This window comes from Ranitomeya imitator, chromosome 4 (assembly GCF_032444005.1).
Source record: "Ranitomeya imitator isolate aRanImi1 chromosome 4, aRanImi1.pri, whole genome shotgun sequence".
NCBI lineage: Eukaryota > Metazoa > Chordata > Amphibia > Anura > Dendrobatidae > Ranitomeya > Ranitomeya imitator.
Window position 1 is genome coordinate 354949598 of NC_091285.1, and position 26463 is coordinate 354976060.

The window sequence follows — 26463 nt, forward strand, 5'->3', positions numbered from 1 at the left end:
TATACACTATGGAGCACTATGTGTGGGTGGTCATTATACAGTATGGAGCACTGTCTGGCCATACAGTATGGAGCAATGTGTGGCCATTATACACTATGGAGCATCATGTGTGGCCATTATACACTATGGAGCATCATGTGTGGCCATTATACACTATGGAGCATCATGTGTGGCCATTATACAGTATGAAGAACTGTGTGTGGCCATTATACAGTATGCAGCATCATGTATGGCCATTATACAGTATGGAGCATCATGTGTGGTGGCCGTTATACAGTATTGAGCATCATGTGTGGCCATTATACAGTATGGAGCACTGTGTGGCCATATTTTTGTTTGCTTATAATTATTGTATATAAAACAGTGTGATCAGCAGTGCTAAATGGCTGCGGTTGGGACGTGGATATGGGTGTGACTAGTTGTGAAATGGGTCTGGTCAGAGGCGTGGCCTAAAATTTGCCGCAGCGCACTATGCGCGCCGCAAACTTTATACCTCCTTCCCTTCTTCAAAAGTTGGGAGGTATGGTACCGCATCTGCCAGATCACGGCAAGTGCCACAAATCCCATAGGGAATAAATGAGGCCGAACGCAGTGTTGCTGTAAGTGATCCGTTACGCAGCAGATGCAGAAAAGCTGCCGGATCTGCTTCAAAAGGCGACTTTCACATCAGCGATTCTTGCCAAAGTCACTGCTGATAGTATCATACTCACCAAAGGGGGAGGCAGCACTAAAAGTGCCTAGGGCAGCAGAAACTCTAAATACGTCCCTGGGGGGCTACATTATATTCTGTGGGGGGACTGCATTATACTCAAGGTACTACATTATATTATGGGGGGCTACATCATACTATATGAGGGGTTACAGTATACTCTATGGGGGGCTGCATTATATTCTGTAGTGGAGCTGCATTATTCTCTCAGGGGACTACATAATATTATGGGGGCTACATCATACTATATGAGGGGGCTACAGTATACTCTATGGGGGGGCTCCATTATATTCTGTGGTGGAACTGCATTCTCTCAGGGGACGACATTATATTCTGTGGTGGGTGGCATTATACTATATGGGGGGGCTGCATTATACCCTATGGGGTGCTACATTATATTCTATGGTGGGGACAGCGTCATACCTGAGAGGGTTGCATTATATTTTGTGGGGTGCTGCATTATATTCTATGAGAGGGGACTGCATTATATTTTATGAGGGGGCTACATTATATTCTGTGAGGGGGCTACCCCAACCCTTGCTACATTATTAAGACGTGAACTACCTTATATTATACCCTGATATTAGCGCTTTTTACCGCACAATTGGTGGTCTTGTATCTATTTCTATGTAGCTACATAGTGGGCCCCAAGAATGATTTTCTCTGGTGGGCCCAAGGTGCTCCAGTCCGACGCTGGTTAGGAGCACCCGGAACGACCTGATGGTTAAACTCACACAGGACAAGCTCTGGGAAGTGGGAGCTCTGCTGACCGCAACCCCTAATCCTATCACACAACTAGAAATAGCCGTGGAGCGTACCTAACAAGACCTAGACGCCTCTTCACAGCCTAAGAGCTAACTAGCCCTAAAGATAGAAAATAAAGCCTACCTTGCCTCAGAGAAATTCCCCAAAGGAAAAGGCAGCCCCCCACATATATTGACTGTGAGTTAAGATGAAAGTCACAAACACAGAAATGAAACAGGTTTTAGCAAAGGGAGGCCAGACTTACTAAACAGACTGAGGATAGGAAAGGTATCTTTGCGGTCAGCACAAAACCCTACAAAAAGACCACGCAGAGTGTGCAAAAAGACCTGCGCACCGACTCACGGTGCGGAGGTGCCACTCTGCATCCCAGAGCTTCCAGCTAGCAGGGCAAGATCATGATAGCCAGCTGGACAAGGAAACAATGAACAAATAAATAACTAGCAGGGACTTAGCTTCTGCTGGAGTAGACAGGTCACCAGAAAGATCCAAGAGCGAACTGAACCAGTACAAGAACATTGACAGCTGGCATGGAGTAACAATCTGAGTGGAGTTAAATAGAACAGCCAGCCAAAGAATAAACTACGTCACCTGTGGAAGGAACCTCAGAAGCAGCAGCTCCACTCACAGCTACCAGAGGGAGTCCATGGACAGAACTCGCCGAAGTACCATTCATGACCACAGGAGGGAGTTCGATAACAGAATTCACAACAGAAAGCCCCCACAGAGTTTGCTAAAAACACAAGAAGGACTCCCAGAGTATGAGAAATAAGATTCTCTGGCCTGATGAGATGAAGATAGACCTTTTTGGTGACAATTCTAAGCAGTATGTGTGGAGAAAACCAGGCACTGCTCATCACCTGCCCAATACAATCCCAACAGTGAAACATGGTGGTGGCAGCATCATGCTATGGGGGTGTTTTTCAACTGCAGGGACAAGATGACTGGTTGCCATTGAAGGAAACATGAATGTGGTCAAGTACAGCGATATCCTGGATCAAAACCTCTTCCAGAGTGCTCTGGACCTCAGACTTCACCTTCCAACAAGATAATGCCCCGAAGCACACACTTAAAATAACAAAGGAGTGGTTTCAGAACATCTCTGTGACCATTCCAGACTGGCCCAGCCAGAGCCCTGTTGAGCATCTCTGGAGAGACCTGAAAATAGCTGTCCACCAACATTCACCATCTAACCTGACGGAACTGGAGAGGATCTGCAAGGAAGAATGGCAGAGGATCCGCAAATCCATGTGTGAAAAACTTGTTGCATCATTCCCAAGAAGACTCATGGCTGTACTAGCTCAAACAGGTGCTTCTACTCAATACTGAGCAAAGGGTCTGAATACTTATCATCATGTGATATTTCAGTTTTTCTTTTTTAATAAATTTGCCAAATTACTACATTTCTGTTTTTTTTTGCAGTCAAGATGGGGTGCAGAGTGTACATTGATGAGAAAAAAATGAACTTTTTGAATTTACTAAATGGCTGCAATGAAGCAAAGAGTAAAAAATTTAAAGGGGTGTGAATACTTTCCGTACCCACTGTATATTGGTATTTATAATGGTCACACCTGTGATATACTGATTTTATAACAGCAACTATTTAAGCATTTATGACATAGGATCCTGTGTTTTAATTGCAGTGTGCACTTTGTAAATTAATTATATCAGCTATACTGCAATTTTACACCAGTCAAATTTTGCATGCATATATTTACTGTATTGCAATTGTACCATGATACACCTGCACGTATGTGTAATACAATGGTATATCATTGATGTCTCATAATCCACATGAGCATCAAGGACAGAGTGCATATATTGTTGTGAATTTTATTAATTCATGAATTACTGTATATACTCAAGTATAAACCAACCCGAGTATAAGCCGAGGCACCTAATTTTACCACGGAAAACTGGGTAAGCTTATTGACTCGAGTATAAGCCGGGTACGCAATGTCCTCTCATCCCTGTCCTGGTATGCATGGCACCCCGTTCTGTCCTGGTATGCATGGCTCCCCCTGTTCTGTCCTGGTATGCTTGGCTCTCCCCGTCCTGTCCAGGTTTGCTGTCCTGGTATGCGTGGCTCCCCTGTCCTGTCCTGGTATGCATGGCTCCCCCCGTCGCCTTCCTGGTATGCGTGGCCCCCCCTGTAGCTGTCTTGGTATGCGTGGCTCCCCCCTATTACAAAAAAAACAAACATCCTACTCACCCTCCAGCGTGCCCTCCTAGCAGATCTTCCTGTGCTGAGCGATCATGTGGCACTCCTTATTAAGGTAATGAATATTCATCCACGCCTATGGGAGTGGAGATGTGTGCATATTCATTACCTTAATGAGCCGGCGGCTGTGGCTTTCACTGTGTGCTATTACAGAGAAATGAATATTCATTTCTCTTTAGCAGCGGCAAAGGCTTTAGCTCCAGCTGCCAACTCTTGCCTCTGTGACCCGCTGCTCCCCCGCTTCCCCTCACCCGCTGGCTTTCTGGGACAATTGACTCGTGTATAAGCCTAGTGGGGTGTTTTCAGCACAAAAAAATGTGCTGAAAAACTCGGCTTATACACGAGTATATACAGTATATTGAATAGAAATTGATAGTCAGGAACTCTATGAGCACAATCTAGGAGTACATGCAGTAAAATACAAAGCTATAACAATAATACTACATTTCAATTGAGATAGAATAATTCACAGCATTATAAAGACACTCTGCTATTTGAACTTTTGGCTCTTTAGCTCTTCCTGCTATATAGTATACTAGAGTATGTGTCCCTCAATTCTTTCAGCACTGTCTTCCTGATTTTATATTTTTTTTAATCATGATATAATAAAAATTTAATTTTATACATTTCTCCTCCTTATTTGATTTACTAGGTTAGTGCCAATACCTGGTTTAGTGTGATATATTATGCAATATGAAGTGTTGTCCTACACTTGGGTATAAATAAGACTCAGTAGTCTGGGATGTAGTTACTGACAGCTCGGCCATTCAATCTGGCACAGGGGTGTATTGAAACTGTCAGTAGTTTGACAGCTCAATCATCCAGTCTGGTGTAGCGGCATGCTGAACTGCCAGTGTGTTTTATTTGACAGCAAGGCTGTCCAATCTGATACTGGGAGGTGTGAGAGAACAGAATCCATTTTGTTCATCTGTGGTATCTATTTTGAGTACATGGTCTCGATCTTGTTCTATGTATCCTATGTAATGGCGATCAGTTAACACTGATCGGTGGGAAAGTTTCATATTTCTATTCACGCCCCTATGGTTACTATTGGTTCATACAATCATGTTTCACTTTTACTAAAAAAAAAAATAATTGGACTAGGCAGGTTCATATCTTCCAACTTTTATAAATACGTAAAGACATTTATTGTGGCATGTACCCAGTAATTATACCCCTATTGAAGCCCTTTACTGTTTTCATCCATGAAACCTCCCTGTGAGGATGTGAGGTTGTGGGTTATAAAAATGACCTAGGCAGGTTAACAATGCAATTATTTTTTATTCCATACAGCCATGGTTGTACAACAAATCCAGGTAGATGCCAACATACAATGTCCTCAGTCCACAAGTTCTGGCATCGGTAGTTCCACTGACCTTGTACCAGGTGATACCCACTGTCTCCCAACTTTTGGTTGGCTCACAGCTTTTGGTATCTCCAGCCAGTATAGTGTGCAGTCACAGTCTATATTCCTCCAGACGATGGATCTCATGACCGTAGCTCATGGATACCCCTCCAGCTGGCAACCAATCTCCAAAACTCCATAGATCATCCATCCCAGCTTGGATCCTCTCCCTTCGAAGTCCCTCCAACAACTGCTTGATTCAACCCTCGTGTCTTTTTCTCCCTCCCCTTTAAACATTTCCTTTAGCTCACAGAAGCATAGTCCGTCACCTGGGACTGCATGCGAGAGCTCCCGTGGTGACGGCTCACCTGGGTCTACTATCCCCAACCACACAATGGGCCTAGGGTTGGGAGTGCAATGGGAGTGAGACCTTGATACAAATGAGATTGATAGAGTATGGCCTTAGGTATACATAAGATCCAGCCTGCTCGTCTTCCTCTGCTTACTAATAGTAAGAGACCTAGCACTCAACTTTAGGTAAGATGCAGCAGGAAAAATTTATTGTAGTAAATACAGGAAAACGTTTTGGTCAATTGTGACCTTCATCAGTTACAGGAGGTTATTAAATAAAAGCCGGTAACGGGAATTATAATCACTGCACGATCACATATCAAAATTAGTTCAGCGTGGTTGTTGTAGGCAAACCTGCTATGAGCAAATAGGAAGATTCCTGGAGCTGCAGTGCTCTCCGACGTGGCATCCACCGCGGTGGAGACAAGCGGTGGATGTCAGTATTGACATCTGTATCACATATCCGTTAACATGTGGATAGTTTTATGCAGCACATGGTCGTGATTTTATAAACGTTGCAGCAAATGTATTAAGCTGCATACACTTATTGATAGTAAAACCTTCCATAGGCTGCAATTCTGATAACAACCACTATATGGCAACAGAGACACGTACAACTTAAGAATCCTTTGAGTATTACGAAACAATTTTGATTATAAAAAATGGTGACCTCATGACATACATCTTCGGACATTTTTAGCAAAGAGCAAAAGTAAGAAATGGCACATCTATCAATAACGCAAGATTATAGATTTTATTGCAATAAAGTTAGACCATGTTTGTGTATTTCATGAAAAATGAATTATGAACATCATTAAAACTCTTTCTGTATTGTATTGTGAATGTCAATGTCCTCAGAAATAGGAATACAGATAATAAATGGGAAATGTTTAAGAACATCCTAAATAGGCACTGTATGCGGTTCATACCTTGTGGGAATAAAAGGACAAGAAAGAGGAAAAACCCAATGTGCTAAACAAAGAAGTAAGAAGGCCAATTAACAGTAAAAAGAAAGCATTTAAACTAAAGCAGGATGGCACAGTTGAAGCTCTAAAAAACTATATGGAGAAAAATACTTTATCTAAAAAACGAATTAAAGCTGCCAAAAAGGAAACAGAGACGCACATTGCTAAGGAGAGTAAAACTAATCCCAAACTGTTCTTCAACTATATCAATAGTAAAGGAATCAAAAGTAAAAGTGTAGGCCCCTTAAAAAATTGTGAGGAAAGAATAGTTGTAGATGATGAGGAAAGCATTAAGCTACTTACTGGTAGCGGCATTTTTCAGAGGCCCATGACAGCACTACGAGAGAGGGGATCCGCCCTTCAAGAACAGGAAACCTACAGATAAAAAAGGGCGGCACCTCTCCCCATGCATCAGTTGTATTTCAGAGCCTGAGAGGACTACCGCGGTTAGTGGCACACAAATATACATTATATACAGTTTATATACAAAAATAATCCATTGCATTGTAACTAGATACTACACGTGAGATCTATCTATCTCATTATATACATTATAGGAAGTGCAACCCCCACGTGAATAGGGAGGGAACCAAGGGTGCTGTCATGGGCCTTCGAAAAATGCCGCTACCAGTAAGTAGCTTAATGCTTTATTCGGACTCCCATGACAGCACTACAAGAGAATTACAGAGATGTAAACTACCTTAGGGAGGAAATATAGCTTGTAGCACCCTTAACCCGAAGGTGAGATCAGAGGAGAACCCCAAGTCCAACCTATAGTGCATGAAAAAGGTGGAAGGGGATGACCACGTAGCTGCCTTACATATCTGGTCGATCGATACAACTGATGCATGGGGAGAAGTGCCGCTCTTTTGTATCTGTAGGTTTCCTGTTACTGAAGGGTGGATCCCCTCTCTCACAGTGCTGTCATGGGAGTTTGAATAAAAAGCTAATATGGTATTCACAGTGGAAAGTGAAATGCTAGGTGAAATGCCGAGAGACAAAGAAAACCCTATATTAAGGGTCAACAATCTAACCCAAGAAGAGATACGAAACCGGCTAAATAAGATTAAAATAGATAAATCTCTGGGTCCGGATGGCATACACCCACGAGTACTAAGAGAACTAAGTAATGTAATAGAGAACCATTATTTCTTATATTTAGGGACTCTATAGGGATGGCAAAAGATTCATTTTATTCGGTGCATCCAGTTCCAAATTTTAAACGTTTTCGGTCTAATCACAGGACCTTCATCAGAAATTGTTTTGAATACTGGAGACCACAAAATGTGTGTATGGACCCACACAGGAGTCAGCGTCAGATGGAGACCGGGAGAGAATAGCGTCTGGAGCGGTGTGAAGGTAAAGGGGAAATGCTGCAAAGAGGCGAGATGCTCGCAAAGGAAGAAACGCTGGGACCTTAGAAGACACCGGCGCCGTGACGCAAGAGCCGTGCTGCTCCCGAGACTGCAGTTTCTGATGAAGGTCCTGTGATTAGACCGAAAACGTTTAAAATTTTTAACTGGATGCACCGAATAAAATGAATCTTTTACCTTGCAAATCAGATCTCCTGAGTGCCAAGTATTTTTTGCTTATATTCGACTGGTTGGATACCTAACTTGTGCACCACCAAGAAGCCTTGAGTGCCGTGTCTTCTATTGCTGCTCTATAGGGATGGCGTCTGTTCCACAGGACTGGCTCATAGCAAATGTGGGACCAATATTCAAAAAGCGCTCTGAAAGTGAACCTGGGAATTAGGCCAGTAAGTCTAACCTCTATTGTTGGTAAAATATTTGAAGGGTTTCTGAGGGATGTTATTCTGGATTATCTCAATGAGAATAACTGTTTAACTCCATATCAGCATGGGTTTATGAGGAATTGTTCCTGTCAAACCAATCTTATCAGTTTTTATGAAGAGGTAAGCTATAGACTGGACCAAGGTGAGTCATTGGACGTGGCATATCTTGATTTTTCCAAAGTGTTTGATACCCTGCACCACAAGAGGTTAGTACACAAAATGAGAATGCTTGGTCTGGGGGAAAATGTGTGTAAATGGGTTAGTAACTGGCTTAGTGATAGAAAGCAGAGGGTGGTTATAAATGGTATATTCTCTAACTGGGTCGCTGTGACCAGTGGGGTACTGCAGGGATCGGTGTTGGGACCTATTCTCTTCAACTTATTTATTAACGATCTGGTAGAAGGTTTACACAGTAAAATATCGATATTTGCAGATTATACAAAACTATGTAAATCGGTCAATACAAGAAAAGATAGTATTCTGTTACACATGGATCTGGATAAGTTGGAAACTTGGGCCGAGTGATGGAAGATGCGGTTTAACAATGATAAATGTAAGGTTATACACATGGGAAGAAGGAATCAATATCACCATTACACACTGAACGGGAAACCACTGGGTAAATTTGACATGGCGAAGGACTTGGGGATTCTAGTTAATGATAAACTTACCTGGAGCAGCCAGTGCCAGGCAGCGGCTGCCAACACAAACAGGATCATGGGGTGCATTAAAAGAGGTCTGGATACACATGATGAGAGCATTATACTGCCTCTGTACAAATCCCTGGTTAGACCGCACATGGAGTACTATTTACAGTTTTGGGCACCGGTGCTCAGGAAGGATATAATAGAACTAGAGTGAGTACAAAGGAGAGCAACAAAATTAATAAGGGGAACTAATGGGGGAACTAAAATACCCAGAGGGATTAGCAAAATTAGGATTATTTAGTCTAGAAAAAAGACGACTGAGGGAAGATCTAATAACCATGTATTAATATATAATGGGACAATACAAACATCTCTCCAAGGATCTGTTTATAACAAGGAAGGTGATAGTCACAAGGGGGCATTCTCTGCGCCTGGAGGAGAGAAGGTTTTTCCACCAACATAGAAGAGAATTCTTTACTGTTAGGGCACTGAGAATCTTGAATTCCTTGCCTGAGGAGGTGGTGATGGCGAACTCAGTCGATGGGTTCAAGAGAGGCCTGGATGTCTTCCTGGAGTGTAACAATAGTGTATCTTACAGTTATTAGGTTCTTTAGAAGGACGTAGATCTGGGGATTTATTCTGACGGATTTATTCTGACGGAATATTGGCTGAACTGGATGGACAAATGTCTTTTTTCGGCCTTGCTAACTATGTTACTGTATAATTATTTTATTTAAACTACTGGTATTTACTTTTATTCTCAAAAGTATAATTAACATTACTGCCTTTTACAAGGTACTGTTTTTATAGACTCAAAAAGTGTAATGAACTAATTTTAGTTCTTATTTCAGACCAAATGTTTGCTGTGTGTACATGTCCACATGAGAGACAGAAATAATGGCAGATACTGTAGTTCAAATCTTTGGTACTCAGATGTTTTTATATACATTAATGGTATTTACAGGCTTAAATGGTTGATGTCTGATGTCCAGCGTTATCAATATGGATCATCTTATCAGGTCAGTGAGGGTCTGACACCCAGGACCCCAACAATCAGCAGTTTTCAGCCCTGTTAGCAGCAGATAAACAGTAAAAGGGATTGTCCGTTACTTTTTTTTTAAATAATGGCTTGACCTGCAGATTGTAAGCCCAAAAGGGGCAAGGTCCTCTCCTCCACTGTGCTAGCCTGTCATTTTGTTATGTATTTGGTTCTTTAGTTGGTTGGTTCTTTTACTCACTTACATAGGGTTATTAATTCTACAGCGCTTTACATTAATCATCATCACTGTCCCCGATGGGGCTCACAATCTACATTCCCCATCAGTATGTCACGGGGCTACCACGACACAGAGGTTCCAGAGAACCGCAGCGCTCTGGGCCTCATTCACACACGATGAACAGAAGCTCTTCTCCTGAATTCTGACCTGGCTGTCTTATGCCAACAGGGCAGAGTTAAACCTTGTTGCTGAAGTTGCTGAGAACTGGTCTCTCAGCTGAATTTGTTTTTGAAATCTCCTCTCCTATATAGACTCAGCTTTGCCTACAACTGTTGTCAGTGATCAGTTCTGCTGCCTGGCTTGAAGTGAGAAGGAGCGTGGTATTAGGAGCTTGGAGGTTTATTTACAGAGATTGGTGTCTGCTGTTTTGGTTGCATGTTAAACCTGTTTTCCTTCCTAGTTTTTTCCTTCTCTTCCCTTCTCTGTGTTTCCTCTGTGGTTGTGTGAGCATTTGGTGAGTTTGAGATTTTAGTTACCTTGTCTGCATACCCTGTTTACTTGTCATATTAATACCTGGGGGGGAGAGGGGGCCACTGATAGGGCCTGCACAGGAAACAGGGATACGCTGGCGGCTCAGGCCTCCTAACCATTATAGGTACCCCTGAGATAAGGGAAAGCCAGAGCCCTTTTATAGTGGCAGGGACAGATGGGGGTCCCAGTATGCCGTCCTGCCCCTTTATCGCCATATACAGTATGTCTTTAGAATGTGGAAGGGAACCGGGGAACTCTGAGGAAACACGCAAACACTGGGGGAACATACAAACTCCTTGCAGATGATGTCTTTGGTGGGAATTGAACCCATGACCCCAGGGCTGCAAGGCTGCTCTGCTAAACCCTTTTCACATGTACAGCAGCACAAGATTAACCCCTTAACAACCAATGATGAGTATAGCACATCATGAGGTGTCAGTTCCCGCATTATTACATGCTATGCCCATCATGAATTTAAACTGTCACTGTGTGAAAACACACAGTGACAGCTCCATGCTGGACAGCTGACCTACATAGCTAGAAATATGGGGACCAATTACACTGGTTCCCACTCTCTGATTGTTGTGATCATTCAGTCAATCTGACAAAACATCAGTACTTTCGCACACAATCAATGCAGGGAGCTCAACTTAGCTGACAGTCAAGCTCTTGTGGTAGCAACACCCCTGGCTGATTAACGCTCCAGATGCGATGATTTATCCTATAGTGGAACTAAGTAAAAAAAAAAAAAGTTAAAGAAAAGTAGGAAGAAGATTGAAATTTAAAAGAAAAAAAAACACCACAAAACAGAGAACAAAAAATATTGCACCAAGAAAAATGCATAATTATGTAAAGACAGAAATAAACTAATAAAGAGCACATATTTGGCATTGCCTCATTCAGAATGACCCCATCTATAAAACTGTCACACTATTTAACCCTTGCAGTAAATGCCATGAAAAAAAAATACCACCCAAAAATGTGGAATAAAATGTGATTAAAAAGACAAATGTAAATAAAAATGGTTTAGCAGAAACTGTCATCTTGTCCAACCTTAAATATTTCCCAATACCCAATACATCCCTGTCAAAGATCGCAGCCAGAGGTCATTTCTCAGATCCACCCACTGTATCTTTGGAGTGAACAGCTCTCTGCTGCCCCCTATGATCCTGACAATTACATGGTTGACTGACAATTAGTGATGAGCGAGTGTACTCATTGCTTGAGATTTCCCGAGCATGCTCTGGGGTCTCCGAGTATTTGTAACTGCTCAGAGATTTAGTTTTTGTTGATGCAGCTGCATGATTTACACCTGTTAGCCAGCATAAGTACATGTGGGGTTGCCTGGTTGCTAGGGAATCCCCACATGTAATCAAGCTGGCAAACAGATGTAAATAATTCAGCTGCGGCGCTGAAAACTAAATCTCCGAGCACTAAAAAATACTTGGTGGACACCCGAGCATGCTCGGGAAATCTCGAGTAACGAGTACACTCGCTCATCACTACTGACAATTAACGGAGGAGGCCACAGGCTGTTTCCACTAATAGGTTTGTTATGGAGGAACTAACAGTGAGTATATGGTATATACACATCAGATTCCAACTCATGGAATGCATGTATATACCCCCTATACAGTCATTGCAAACTCTATGATAACCCAAGACTACTCGCCACCACCACCAGTCGTATTTTACAAAGGCTGACTGGAGACCTGATTTCCAGTAGAGTATGGCTTCAGGGTGCAGGTTACAGAATCGGAATAGAACTGTAAAATGTTATATTTAATCCAAAACGGGGTGATTTTCATGAAAAATATACGAAGATTTTACAAAGGGGACAAAACAATACAGCATATACAGTACAAAAAATAACAAGGAATAATGGAAAAACTTACTACGCCGCTCACAGAGATGAATCAACTTAGCTAAAGAAGAGCACTTCGATTGGGAAGGTTCAGCGAACGGAATTCATGATTGCACGATATCTCTCTACAGGAACAAAGATCATAGTTCAGCTTGACCTGAGTAGCGATGGGCAAAACTTATCAGTAAAGTTCAGTGTCCATACCGAACACCTACTGCACGGACCGGAACACGGGCTTCACCAGGAAGTCCGTGTTACTGTTTGGGTTTGGCAATACAAACTCCAGGTGTTTCTAGCGTTGTCATCTGCATGCCAGCACGAGAAACACCGGTGGCTATGATCAGCGATAAGATAACTACCACAAGTCAGATTGCTGCAGGTGCCACGCTGTCAGATGACAACGTGAGCACGCAGCTGTGACTGGAAGTAAAAAGTTACTACTCCAATGAGCTTATGCCTGCTGCCACTAATAACAGTGAGAGCAAGTGGCGGCTGTGCTCATTGAGTTCACCGTTAAACATTTTTCTTGGTGAACTGTGATGAACTCACTGACTTCAGTGCTGCACCATGATCCTTTTTCTCACAGTGCTAGCGGTGATCTCACTAAGGTCACTGCAGTTTATCGACCTGGCTGGGAACGGAGCCTCAGTGGCCTGCAGTAACCTCGATGACGTCATCGCTAGTCACTGACACTGCACTCACAGCAGCGCATTCTCCAGTGGTTTTCAGCCTGTTGAAAGCTATTTATCCCAGACATGGATTATGGCATGGGACAGAACGTTGGACAGGTGAGGAATATGGTTACTTTTTTTTGGGTTTTTTCCAGGAGACCATGGCTTCAATGGAGTGGGTGTTAGGTGAGTAGTTTTGTTTATAATTTTCTAATTTTTACAGGAGACCATGGCTTCAATGGTACGGGCATTAGGTGAGTATAACTGTGCTTGTTATTTTTAAATAAAGTAAAAGTGTACTTTTTTAGTTACAAACTAAATAATTTATTCTTGCTGTATGTTTAATTATAATATAACTATAGGATTAGTAATGGATAGGCATCTTCTGGATGCCTTTCCATTACTAAGTCATGGGCTTGATGTCACCGGACACTACAAAGGTGGCATCAACCCCACAAATATGAACAGCACTTGCAACCGCCACAGGGCAAGTGGGAAGATCCAGGCAAAGTGCCATAACTGGGATATTTAATAGATGCCCCTTGCTGGGGCAGCTGCAGGCTGTTATTTTTACGTTTAGGGAAAGCCAATATCCATGGACCCTTACCAGACTGAGAATATCAGCCCTCAGCTGTCTACTTTACCTTGGTAAGTTGTCAAAAAGGGGGCACCCCATGCCGTTATTTTAAATTATTTATTTAAATAATTTTAAAAAAATGGCATAGGGACCCCTCTATTCTTTATAATCAGCCATGCTAAAGCTGACAGCTGAGGGATGCAGCTCATAAAAACCATTAAAAAACATAAAACCCATTAAAAACAGAATTATGGCAGTGTGGTTACAAGTTAATTACACAGCATTATTCATATATCTATAATATAACTCTAGGAGCGTCACTCTGTCCGAAGCCTTTATAGACTGCGCAGGCACGACGCTCCTAGCGTTACATTATAGCCAGTGTCAGAAAAAAAAATTGGCGCCGGAAAGCGTGGACTGCCTGGAGCAGGGGGACATTTATGATCCGTAACCCGGACATGGGGACACCGTGGACATGATTGCGCCCTGATGATGCTGTGGCAGTTCATGCCACAGCAATTTGTTACTTACTCCACCTGATTCCTTTCCGCCGCCATTTTCTTGGTCCTCCTGCTGCCGGAATCGGCGCCTGCACAGTCCGCGCTTTCCGGCACCATTTTCTTGAAGACACACTGCTGTGTGTCTTCAAGAAAATGGCGCCGGAAAGGAATCGGGTAGCGTATGCACAGGATCCGCACATGACAGAACGGGGGTGCAGGATGGAAGCAGCACATGACAGGATGGGGGCGCAGGATGGGAGCAGCAAACGGCAGAATGGAGGCGCAGGATGGGTGCAGCACATGTCAAAATAGAGGCGCAGGATGGGTGCAGCACATGTGAGAATGGAGGCGCAGGATGGGAGCAGCACATGACAGAATGGGGGCACAGGATGGGAGCAGCACATGACAGAATGGGGGCGCAGGATGGGTGCAGCACATGGCAGGATGGGGCGCAGGATGGAGCAGCACATGACAGGATGGTGGCGCAGGATGGAGCAGCTCATGACAGGATGGGGGCACAGGATGGAGCAGCACATGACAGAATGGGGGCGCAGGATGGAGCAGCACATGACAGGACGGGGACGCAGGATGGAGCAGCTCATGACAGGATGGGGACGCAGGATGGAGCAGCACATGATAGGATGGGGACACAGGATGGAGCAGCACATACCAGGATGGAGACCACATACCAATATAAATGCTTGCCACCAGGGCGTAGAACGGGTTCAATAGCTAGTATTCCATATATCAAAAAGTGTTAGGGCATAGACAAGTACATGATCTTTAACCAGACGTTTATAGTAAATAAATGCATGTATTATACTCTGTGAGAGTTAATGAATATTAACCCCTTAGCGACCGCCGATACGCCTTTTAACGGCGGCCGCTAAGGGTACTTAAACCACAGCGCCGTTAATTAATGGCGCTGTGGAAAAAGTGAATAGCGCCCCCCAGAGTCGGATTTTCTCCGGGGTCTCGGCTGCGGGGGGTAGCCGAGACCCCAGAGAACATGATTCGGGGGGTTTTCTACCGACCCCGCATTTGCGATCGCCGGTAATTAACCGTTTACCGGCGATCGAAAAACAAAACAAAACGCGATCTCTTTTTAATTTCTCTGTCCTCCAATGTGATCGCACATCAGAGGACAGAGAAAAGGGATCCCAGATAGCCCCCCGATACTCACCTATCTCCCCCGGTGCTCCTCGTGACTCCCCGTGGGCGCCGCCATCTTCAAAATGGCGAGACCCCAAAGAACATGATCGAGGTCGGTTTTACCGACCCCTGTTTTGTGATCGCCGGTAATTAACTGTTTACCGGCGACCTCAAAAAAAAAAAATCAAAGTGTAATTCTCTGTCTTCTGATGTGATCGCACATCAGAGGACAGAGAAATAGGGGGATTCGGGGACCCTATCATACTCACCGGTGTCCCTGGGTCCTCCTGCTGCTCCTCCTGGCTGCCGGGGAAAAGAAAATGGCGGGCGCATGCGCAGTGCGCCCGCCATCTATCGCCATCTGCCGGCCGACACCAGAAGAGCAGTTGGGGCTAAAATTATGGTTAGGGTTAGGGCTAGGGTTAGGGCTAGGGTTAGAGCTAGGGTTAGGGCTAGGGTTAGGGTTAGGGATAGGGCTAGGGTTAGAGCTAGGGTTAGGGCTAGGGTTAGAGCTAGGGTTAGGGCTAGGGTTAGGGTTAGGGATAGGGCTAGGGTTAGAGCTAGGGTTAGGGCTAGGGTTAGGGCTAGGGTTAGGGATAGGGTTAGGAATAGGGCTAGGGTTAGGGCTAGGGTTAGGGTTAGGGCTAGAGTTAGGGTTAGGGTTAGGGCTAGGGTTAGGGCTAGGGTTAGGGTTAGGGCTAGGGCTAGAGTTAGGATTAGGGCTAGGGCTAGGGTTAGGGTTAGGGCTAGAGTTAGGGTTAGGGCTAGGGTTAGGGCTAGGGTTAGGGCTTTGGTTAGGGTTAGGGCTAGGGTTAGGGCTAGAGTTAGGGTTAGGGCTAGGGTTAGGGCTAGGGTTAGGGCTAGGGTTAGGGTTGGGGCCAAATTTAGTGTTAGGGTTGGGGCTAAATTCAGGGTTAGGGTTCTTTCACACTTACGTCGGTACGGGGCCGTCGCAATGCGTCGGCCCGACATACCGACGCACGTTGTGAAAATTGTGCACAACGTGGGCAGCAGATGTAGTTTTTCAACGCATCCGCTGCCCAATCTATGTCCTGGGGAGGAGGGGGCGGAGTTCCGGCCACGCATGCGCGGTCAGAAATGGCGGACGCGACGTGCAAAAAAACGTTACATTGAACGTTTTTTGTGCCGACGGTCCGCCAAAACACAACTGATCCAGTGCATGACGGATGCGACGTGTAGCCATCCGTCACGATCTGTCGGCAATACAAGTCTATGGGCAAAAAAACGCATCCTGCGGGCACATTTGGAGGATCCGTTTTTTGTCCAAAACGACCGATTGCGACGGATGCCAAACGACGCAAGTGTGAAAATAGCCTTAGGGCTAGGGTTGGGGCTAAAGTTAGGGCTAGGGTTGGGGCTAAAGTTAGGGATAGATTTGGGGTTAGAGTTTGGATTAGAGTTGGTATTAGGGTTAGGGTTGGCATTAGTGTTACGCTTGGGATTAGGGTTAGGCTTGGGATTAGGGTTAAGGTTAGGGTTGTGATTAGGGGTGTATTGGGATTAGGGTTAGGTTTGAGGTTAGGGTTGAGATTAGGATTAGGGGTGTGTTGGATTTAGGGTTTAAAGGGTTAGGGTTAGGGTTGACATTAGGGTTGTTTTGGGGTAAGGGTTGTGATTATCGTTAGGGTTAGTGATTAGGATTATGGACCGGGTTGGGATTAGGGTTAGGGGTGTGTTGGGGTTAGGGTTGGAGCTAGAATTGGGGGTTTCCACTGTTTAGTTACATCAGGGGGTCTCCAAACATGACAGCCAATTTTGCGCTCAAAAAGTCAAATGGTGCTCCCTCCCTTCTGAGCTCTGCCGTGCGCCCAAACAGTGGGTTACCCCCACATATGGGGCATCAGCGTACTCGGGATAAATTGGACAACAACTTTTGGGGTCCAATTTCTCCTGTTACCCTTGTGAAAATAAAAACTTGGGGGCTACAAAATCTTTTTTGTGGAAATTTTTTATTTTATTTTCACGACTCTGCATTCTAAACTTCGGTGAAGCACTTGGGCATTCAAAGTTCTCACCACACATCTAGATAAGTTCCTTGGGGGGTCTAGTTTCCAAAATGGGGTCACTTGTGGGGGGTTACTACTGTTTAGGTACATCAGGGGCTCTGCAAACGCAACATAACGCCCACAGACCATTCTATCTAAGTCTGCATTCCAAAACAGCGCTCCTTCCCTTCCGAGCTCTGCCGTGCTCCCAAACAGTGGTTTACCCCCACATATGGGGCATCAGCATACTAGGGATAAATTGGACAACAACTTTTGGGGTCCAATTTCTCCTGTTACCCTTGTTAAAATAAACAGTTGGGGGCTACAAAATCTTTTTTGTGGAAAAAAAAAATATTTTTTTTATTTTCACGACTCTGCATTCTAAACTTCTGTGAAGCACTTGGGCATTCAAAGTTCTCACCACACATCTAGATAAGTTCCTTGGGGGGTCTAGTTTCCAAAATGGGGTCACTTGTGTGGGGTTTCCACTGTTTAGGCACATCAGGGGCTCTCCAAACGCGACATGGCATCCGATCTCAATTCCAGACAATTCTACATTGAAAAAGTAAAACGGCGCTCCTTCACTTCCAAGCTCTGCGGTGCGCCCAAACAGTGGTTTACCCTCACATATGGGGTATCGACGTATTCAGGAGAAATCGCACAACAACTTTTGTGGTCTAATTTCTCCTGTTACCCTTGTGAAAATAAGAATTTGTGGGCGAAAAGATCATTTTTGTGTAAACAAATGCGATTTTTTATTTTCACGGCTCTACGTTATAAACTTCTGTGAAGCTCTTGGGGGTTCAAAGTGCTCACCACACATCTAGATAAGTTCCTTAAGGGGTCTAGTTTACAAAATGGTGTTACTTGTGGGGAGTTTCCACTGTTTAGGCACATCAGGGGCTCTCTAAATGCGACATGGCGTCCGATCTCTATTCCAGCCAATTCTGCATTGAAAAAGTCAAACGGCGCTCCTTCACTTCCAAGTTCTGCGGTGCACCCAAATAGTGGTTTACCCCCACATATGGGGTATTGGCGTATTCAGGAGAAACTGCATAACAAAATTTATGGTTACATTTCTGTTTTTACACATGTGAAAATAAAAAAAAGGTTCTGAATTAAAATGTTTGCAAAAAAACGTTAAATGTTCATTTTTTCCTTCCACATTGTTTCAGTTCCTGTGAAGCACGTAAAGGGTTAATAAACTTCTTGAATGTGGTTTTTAGCACCTTGAGGGGTGTAGTTTTTAGAATGGTGTCACACTTCATTATTTTCTATCATATAGACCCCTCAAAATGACTTCAAATGTGATGTGGTCCCTAAAAAAAAAAGGTGTTGTAAAAATGAGAAATTGCTGGTCAACTTTTAACCCTTATAACTCCCTAACAAAAAAACATTTTGTTTCCAAAATTGTGCTGATGTAAAGTAGACATGTGGGAAATGTTATTTATTAACTATTTTTTGTGACATATCTCTCTGATTTAAGGGCATAAAAATACAAATTTTGAAAATTGCAAAATTTTAACAATTTTCGCCATATTTCCGTTTTTTTCATAAATAATCGCAAGTAATATCGAAGAAATGTTACCATTATCATGAAGTACAATATGTCTTGAAAAAACAGTCTCAGAATCAGCGGGATCCGTTGAAGCGTTCCAGAGTTATAACCTCATAAAGTGACAGTGGTCAGAATTGTAAAAATTGGCTCGGCCATTAAGTACCAAATTGGCTCTGTCACTAAGGGGTTAAACAAGTTCCAAGATATACGCAAGGTTCCTTCAGTCAAATAGATATTAATAGTAAGTCACGCATAGCAAGTTGTTATACATTGCCCCATTCAAAAAACACCTAGGCAGAATACAAGATTAAATTTAACACAGCATCCTAGGTAAATAAAACACAATTGGATGAAGGAGTGAAACTTAGATGAATAATTAAAAAAATATTACATTTTTATTGAATCAATCACATGAAAAAATACATAATAAAAATATTTGCTGCCTGGTAATTGGCATGACCAAAACCTAAATCTCATAGTAATCATATGGGAGCCCAATCTCTGAGACCATAAGGGATTTTATGCAAAGTGCTATAATAGATGAGCATAATTTACAACACATTTAACCTTCGTCCGGCTGAGTAGGTACAATTGTAACTATTCTGTTTTAAAATTGCAATAACTTTTTTTTTTCGAAAAGCCGTAGAAGGCTGAAATTTCGTGACATCTCTGCAGTTTTGGTCCAGAATATATTGGCCAAATTTCAATAAAATATATATGAAGGTACAATTGTACCTCTGTAGCCTGTTAACATTGTAAAATTATGCAGCCTGATGAAGGTTAAAAAATAAATCGTATATAAGCAATAACATAGAAGTAATTATGCTGCAGAGACAAAGATGCACTCCGGAATGTATTAACTTTACTGCCACATTCGTATATCAAGTCTGTAAAAAGTGCATACTAGTCTTTGCAAGGCAATGCAAACCACCCAGCCTCTCTCTTATTAGAGCCCAAACCCAATTATAGAGTTGCAGGATCACCAACAAAGGTGCTTAGATATAATCACGCACAATGGCATAATGTTCAAGGAAGGTCATGACATCATTACCTGGATCCTGGCAGCGTGACAAAGTTGTAAATGAATCCCGTCCCTCTATCCCGATGCTTCTTCGGGGGGCGTGACACGCAGGGCGAAACTAGTCTGAACTAGTGCATATCAAAAAACTCACATAGCAAATAAAGAAAAAGGTTGCACTAAATTGCACTAAGGAAAGTCAATGTGAAATACATGAAGTGTGAATAGCGTAATGGCTTTTGAAATTTACCATCCATGAGATTACCTTGACGCTGGTGGATGGGCTCACAATTTTTGACCAAATCTTGTGCTAAGCATCTCATATGTTTTTTTGTAAATTTCAAAAGCCATTATGCTATTCACACTTCATGTATTTCACATCGACTTTCCTTAGTGCAATTTAGTGCAACCTTTTTATTCATTTACTTGAGACAGAGGGACTGCCCCTTCAAATCGGGACAGTGCTGCTGAATCTGGGACTGCTGGGAGCTATACAATTTGTGAACTAAAATTAGAATGTGATATATTAATTGTCTTCAGATACACTGGAAATTAAATCAACATGATTTAGTACTACTTTATTGATTTTGAAATGCGGTATAGCGTTTAAGGCAGAAACTGGTAAAAAGAAGACTAGTCACCTTGGCTAGTGCCCACTTGCTACTTCCTGCCCCACTTAGCTAGTTTAACAGGTCTTTTCCTATACACACTTCTAACAGGTTTCCTTTAAAATAATTCAGATATGATGATGACCTATCTGATCTTTTCTCCATTCCTACACTAAAAGTAGAGAAAAAAATAAGTTTCTGCACCTTCTCCTATGTGCCTGTCCGTGAAAATTTGAGTGTGGCTCCTTTTTTTCATGCAACCATAAACTTGCAATGGCGGTTTATGCCAACCCTCAAATCAAAATCAGACATGTTCCCATGATTTTTAGTGGGCCGCTCAGTACGTGAAAAATGACAAACTTATGAAAAGTCCCATAGGCTATCACAGCACTCGTATATGAAAATGTGACAACTGAATGACGCCTCAGTCAGTGAAAAACAGACATCTCATGGATAGCATCCAAGTTCTGTACGATTTTTTCATTGCCCAATAGATTTTTATTGCCGAGTTTGATTCGAAACTTGGATCAATAACAGATGTCTCCAGGATTTTGCAGTGACCACTTGGTCCGCAAAAAAATTCACAGACATGTGAAAAGCCTTATATACTGTCATAAGTACAAGTGCTGTTTGTAAAAAAAAAATGGATAGCATTCGTAGGTAAAAAAAAACACATCCTTGTCTATTTTAACATCCTTGCAACATGAGTTGTAACATGGACCTGTTATCTATTATGTCATCTGTTTTTCTTCCATTTTGCATCTGTGTTGCATTATTTTTTTTAATCATTTTTTCCAAGAAACAGTAAGACAGGCTGAACTTTTATCCATTGACTCTTAACACTGGATCAGTGAAAAACAAATGAAACACGAATGGAACAATGATGTAAAAGCCATGCCTTACGGTTTTCATCTATATTTAAAAAAATCTCTATTTACGTTAATGGCTAAGTTTGATACCCAGAATGGATAATTATAGGATATACACTGAGTCTCACAAATCCCGTTTTTTTAATTGATATATGTATGGGTCAGTGAAACTCTATGGGTTTGTTTAAAAAGGCAAACAGACAAAATTGCTGTCCACCCAGTCAGCATAGGGCATTAACATTAATTACAATTTGCTAATGAAGGTGACTAATCCGTAACTAATGACAGGCAAAAAATAACTTTTAATAAACTATTTAAACAATAAGATTAAAAGATACGACAGTCAGTGTGTATCAGGAGACACCGGGATATAACTTACCTACTGCTCTCTAAAGGTACCGTCACACTTAGCGACGCTGCAGCGATACCGACAACGATCCGGATCGCTGCAGCGTCGCTGTTTGGTCGCTGGAGAGCTGTCACACAGACCGCTCTCCAGCGACCAACGATGCTGGTAACCAGGGTAAACATCGGGTAACTAAGCGCAGGGCCGCGCTTAGTAACCCGATGTTTACCCTGGTTACCATCCTAAAAGTAAAAAAAAAACAAACAATACATACTTACCTACAGCCGTCTGTCCTCCAGCGCTGTGCTCTGCTCTCCTCCTGTACTGTCTGTGAGCACAGCGGCCGGAAAGCAGAGCGGTGACGTCACCGCTCTGCTTTCCGGCTGACCGACGCTCACAGCCAGTACAGGAGGAGTGCAGAGCACAGCGCCGGGGACAGACAGCGGTAGGTAAGTATGTAGTGTTTGTTTTTTTTACTTTTAGGATGGTAACCAGGGTAAACATCGGGTGACTAAGCGCGGCCCTGCGCTTAGTTACCCGATGTTTACCCTGGTTACCAGTGAAGACATCGCTGAATCGGTGTCACACACGCCGATTCAGCGATGTCTGCGGGGAGTCCAGCGACAAAATAAAGTTCTGGACTTTCTTCCCCGACCAGCGATCTCCCAGCAGGGGCCTGATCGCTGCTGCCTGTCACACTGGACGATATCGCTAGCGAGGACGCTGCAACGTCACGGATCGCTAGCGATATCGTCTAGTGTGACGGTACCTTAAGGTAACGTTCACATTTGCGTTGTTGGGCACAGCGTTGGCGACGCAACCAACAACGCATGTACACAACGCAGCGTTTTGTGATGCATGCTTTGTCATAAGATCGTACAGAGCAGGAATTTCGGCGCAGGGAAAACGCTACAAGTAGCGTCAATATGACTCATGCGTCGTAAAATGCAAAACAACGCATACCGGCGCATGTCCATGCGCCCCCATGTTAAAGATAGGGACGCATGACGCATGCGTTGGTATGCATCGACGACGCTGCGCCAAACAACGCAAATGTGAACGTAGCCTAATATTGTTGCCAATAACACAGACTGACTGAAGCTAATAAAATCTAAAGCCTGCCCAAGCCTCTGTCTCCTGATGATGCCAGATTCCAGGTGAAATATGTTGGGGAGGCTTTAGGTTTTATTAGCTTCAGTCAGTCTGTGTTATTGGCAACAATATTAGAGACGCCCCCTGATGAAGCTGCGGGTGAAACTTGAGTAGGCGTCATTGGACGAGTACACATTTGCTCTTTCCCCATCTAGACACACCATTTAGGTGTAAATATCACTTACTTTCATTATATTACCAGATCTATGGATAGCCATAGCACTAAGCTCTTAAGGCCCCTTCACATTTAGCGACGCTGCAGCGATACCGACAACGATCCGAATCGCTGCAGCGTCGCTGTTTGGTCGCTGGAGAGCTGTCACACAGACCGCTCTCCAGCGACCAACGATGCCGGTAACCAGGGTAAACATCGGGTAACTAAGCGCAGGGCCGCGCTTAGTAACCCGATGTTTACCCTGGTTACCATGCTAAAAGTAAAAAAAAACAAACACTAGATACTTACCTACAGCTGTCTGTCCTCCAGCGCTGCGCTCTGCTTCTCTGCTCTCCTCCTGTACTGTCTGGGAGCCGGAAAGCAGAGCGGTGACGTCACCGCTCTGCTTTCCGGCTCACAGCCAGTGCAGGAGGAGAGCAGAGCACAGCGCTGGAGGACAGACAGCTGTAGGTAAGTATGTACTGTTTGTTTTTTTTTACTTTTAGCATGGTAACCAGGGTAAACATCGGGTTACTAAGCGCGGCCCTGCGCTTAGTTACCCGATGTTTACCCTGGTTACCAGTGAAGACATCGCTGGATCGGTGTCACACACGCCGATCCAGCGATGTCTCCAGGGAGTCCAGCGACGAAATAAAGTTCTGGACTTTATTCAGCGACCAACGATCTCCCAGCAGGGGCCTGATCGTTGGTCGCTGTCACACATAACGATTTCATTAACGATATCGTTGCTACGTCACAAATAGCAACGATATCGTTAACAATATCGTTATGTGTGAAGGTACCTTTAGACTAGAGGTGGTCACTGCATGTTCTAAACTTTTTTGTCTTTTCAAGTTTATGCATTTTTAAACTTTGTGTGTCTACTGGTACCATTTGTAAGAACACTATTTTTTCTGTATGTATGTTTTTCATATTTTTTAATTATATATTAATAAAAGATGTTAAATTTTATGAGACCTTCATGCACTCTTGTCTCTTGTGTTGGTTTTGATATTTACCCTAGAGTGTGTCTCTAGAATGTTTTTCTTTATTGCTGCTCATGTTGTGTAAGTATTCACAATATTAGAGAGTAGTAGGCAGCAGCCGCACCAATGCCAATACTTATTAATATATACTAGTGTGGGATGTAGGGAATTACTGTATTGTGAGCAAAGCAGAAAGGGGTTATATCCCGGTGTCCCCTTATACACACTGCCTGTCATCTTTTAATCTTATTCTTTAACTCTTTAACTAGATTATAAAAAGCTAACTTTTAACAGTGTTTAGTTAGGGATCAGTTACCTTCATTGGCAAATTGTAAATAATGCTCAATAAAACAGGCACGACAAAGACACGGACAGTTCATGCGTCAATGTAGCATTATTCTTAGCCCATTATTCCAAGATAAAGAACATAGCTAAGCATACGAATTGGTTTTAATATTTGTTTCATTTTACAAAGTAATAGTTTTCAATTAGTATTTGATATCGGAGTGATCGTTAATTTAATGCTATTGTATAGTAGGCCGTAAATCTTCGGTCATATGTTTGAATACCCGAGTTATAAAAAAAAAATCAATGTACAATTAAATGGTAGTTTAGCTATGTATAAAATTATATTATGTCTGTCAAAAGAAAGAAAGATTGTATTTACATTAAAATTTCCTTGAAACCATCGGCTGGAATAACGCTAAAGATTAATGTATTATAATAGGCATTAAAGGGAGTATTTCAGCAGAGAAATCCATATCAAAGTAAGCAAAGGTCTTTGTTGGGGACCTTGCACATCTTTCATTTAACTACTTGCGTACTGCCCATAGGCGATAAACATCAAGTCCTACAGTGTTCATTTTAGGGCATGATCAGATATCAATGCCAAACATCAGAATGTCAGTTTTGAGGCTTAATACCCTGCCTGAGAACTGACTTTGACAACCTTACATTGATATCTGACTAATAACAAAAAAAGTCCATCGTGAGCTACTGGGACTTGCACCCAAAATGTTATGTCTAGAAGCAAGAACACTTACCATTGAGCTACCCACTCAGTCGAAGAAAAATGGGCATTCTATTTATGTGATTTCAGGTGCAAACATGTGTCTGAAACTCATTTGGGACGTTTACACAGACCTCCTCCAAGCCAAATTCAAATAATGTTTGACTCTGATATCTGACATTCTTCACACTTCAGAATGAAAATCACAAAGACTTTCAGACACCCTGAGTGTTTAACCAATTCGTGACCACCGATGGTAGATAAACATCGGCTCTAGCAGGGCTTTGTGCAGAGCTGACGTTTGTCTACGGTCGTCAAGTTTGTGCTCACCGGAACCCCAACATACCTTATGATGAGGGAATTCTAGTGCACAACACTTCTTGTGACCCCCAACCTCATCCAGACCTGATTGGTTCAGGTCCTTGAACTTTCCCGGGCAATCTACCTCATAATAACTCTGTTTCTCCTCTGATTTCCTGTCAGTGAGAGGTTAGAGGAGAAACAGTGTTACAACTGCTGCTGGCAACAGTTGTGACAGTCAGCAATCTTGTAATAAAGCAAAAAAACAGATAACGTAGGTTAGGGTTAGTGTTATAGTTAGGGTTAGTGTTAGGCTAAAGTTAAGGTTTATTCTAAAGTTAAGGTTAGTGTTAGGCTAAAGTTAGGGTTAGTGTTAGGCTAAAGTTAGGGTAAGTGTTAGGCTAAAGTTAGGGTTAGGGTTGGGGCTAAAGCTAAGGTTAGGGATGGAGCTAACATTAGGGCTATGGTTGGGGCTAAAGTTAGGGTAATGGTAGGGGCTAAAGTTAGGGTTAGGGTTAAATTAGGGTTAGGATTGGGGCTAAAGTTAAAGTTATGGTTGGGGCTAAAATTTGGGTTATGGTTGGGGCTAAAGTTAGGGTTAGGATTAAAATTAGGTTTAGGGTTGGTGCTAAAGTTAGGGTTGGGATTGGGATTAGGGGTGTGTTAGGGTTAGGTTTGTGGTTAGGGTTATGATTAGGGTTGGGATTAGGGTTAGGGGTGTGTTGGGGTTAGGGTTGTGGTTAGGGTTATGATTAGGGTTGGGATAAGGGTTAGGCTTATGCTGGGGTTAGGGTTGTGGTTAGGGTTATGGTTGAGATTGTGGTTAGGGGTGTGTTGGTGTTAGGGTTGTAGTTAGGGGTATGTTGGGATTAGGGTTAGGGGTGTGTTGGTGTTAGGATTGTGGCTAGGGTTATGGTTGGGATTAGGGTTAGGGGTGTGTTGAGGTTAGAGATGGAATTAGAATTGGGGTTTTTCACTGTAAATGCACATTAGGGGCTCTCCAAACGTGACATGGCATCCGATCTCAATTCCTGTCAATTCTGCATTGAAAAAGTCAAACAGCGCTCCTTCCCTGCTGAGCTCTGACGTGTGCCCAAACAGTGATTTACCCCCATATATGGGGTATCAGCATACTCAGGACAAATTGGAC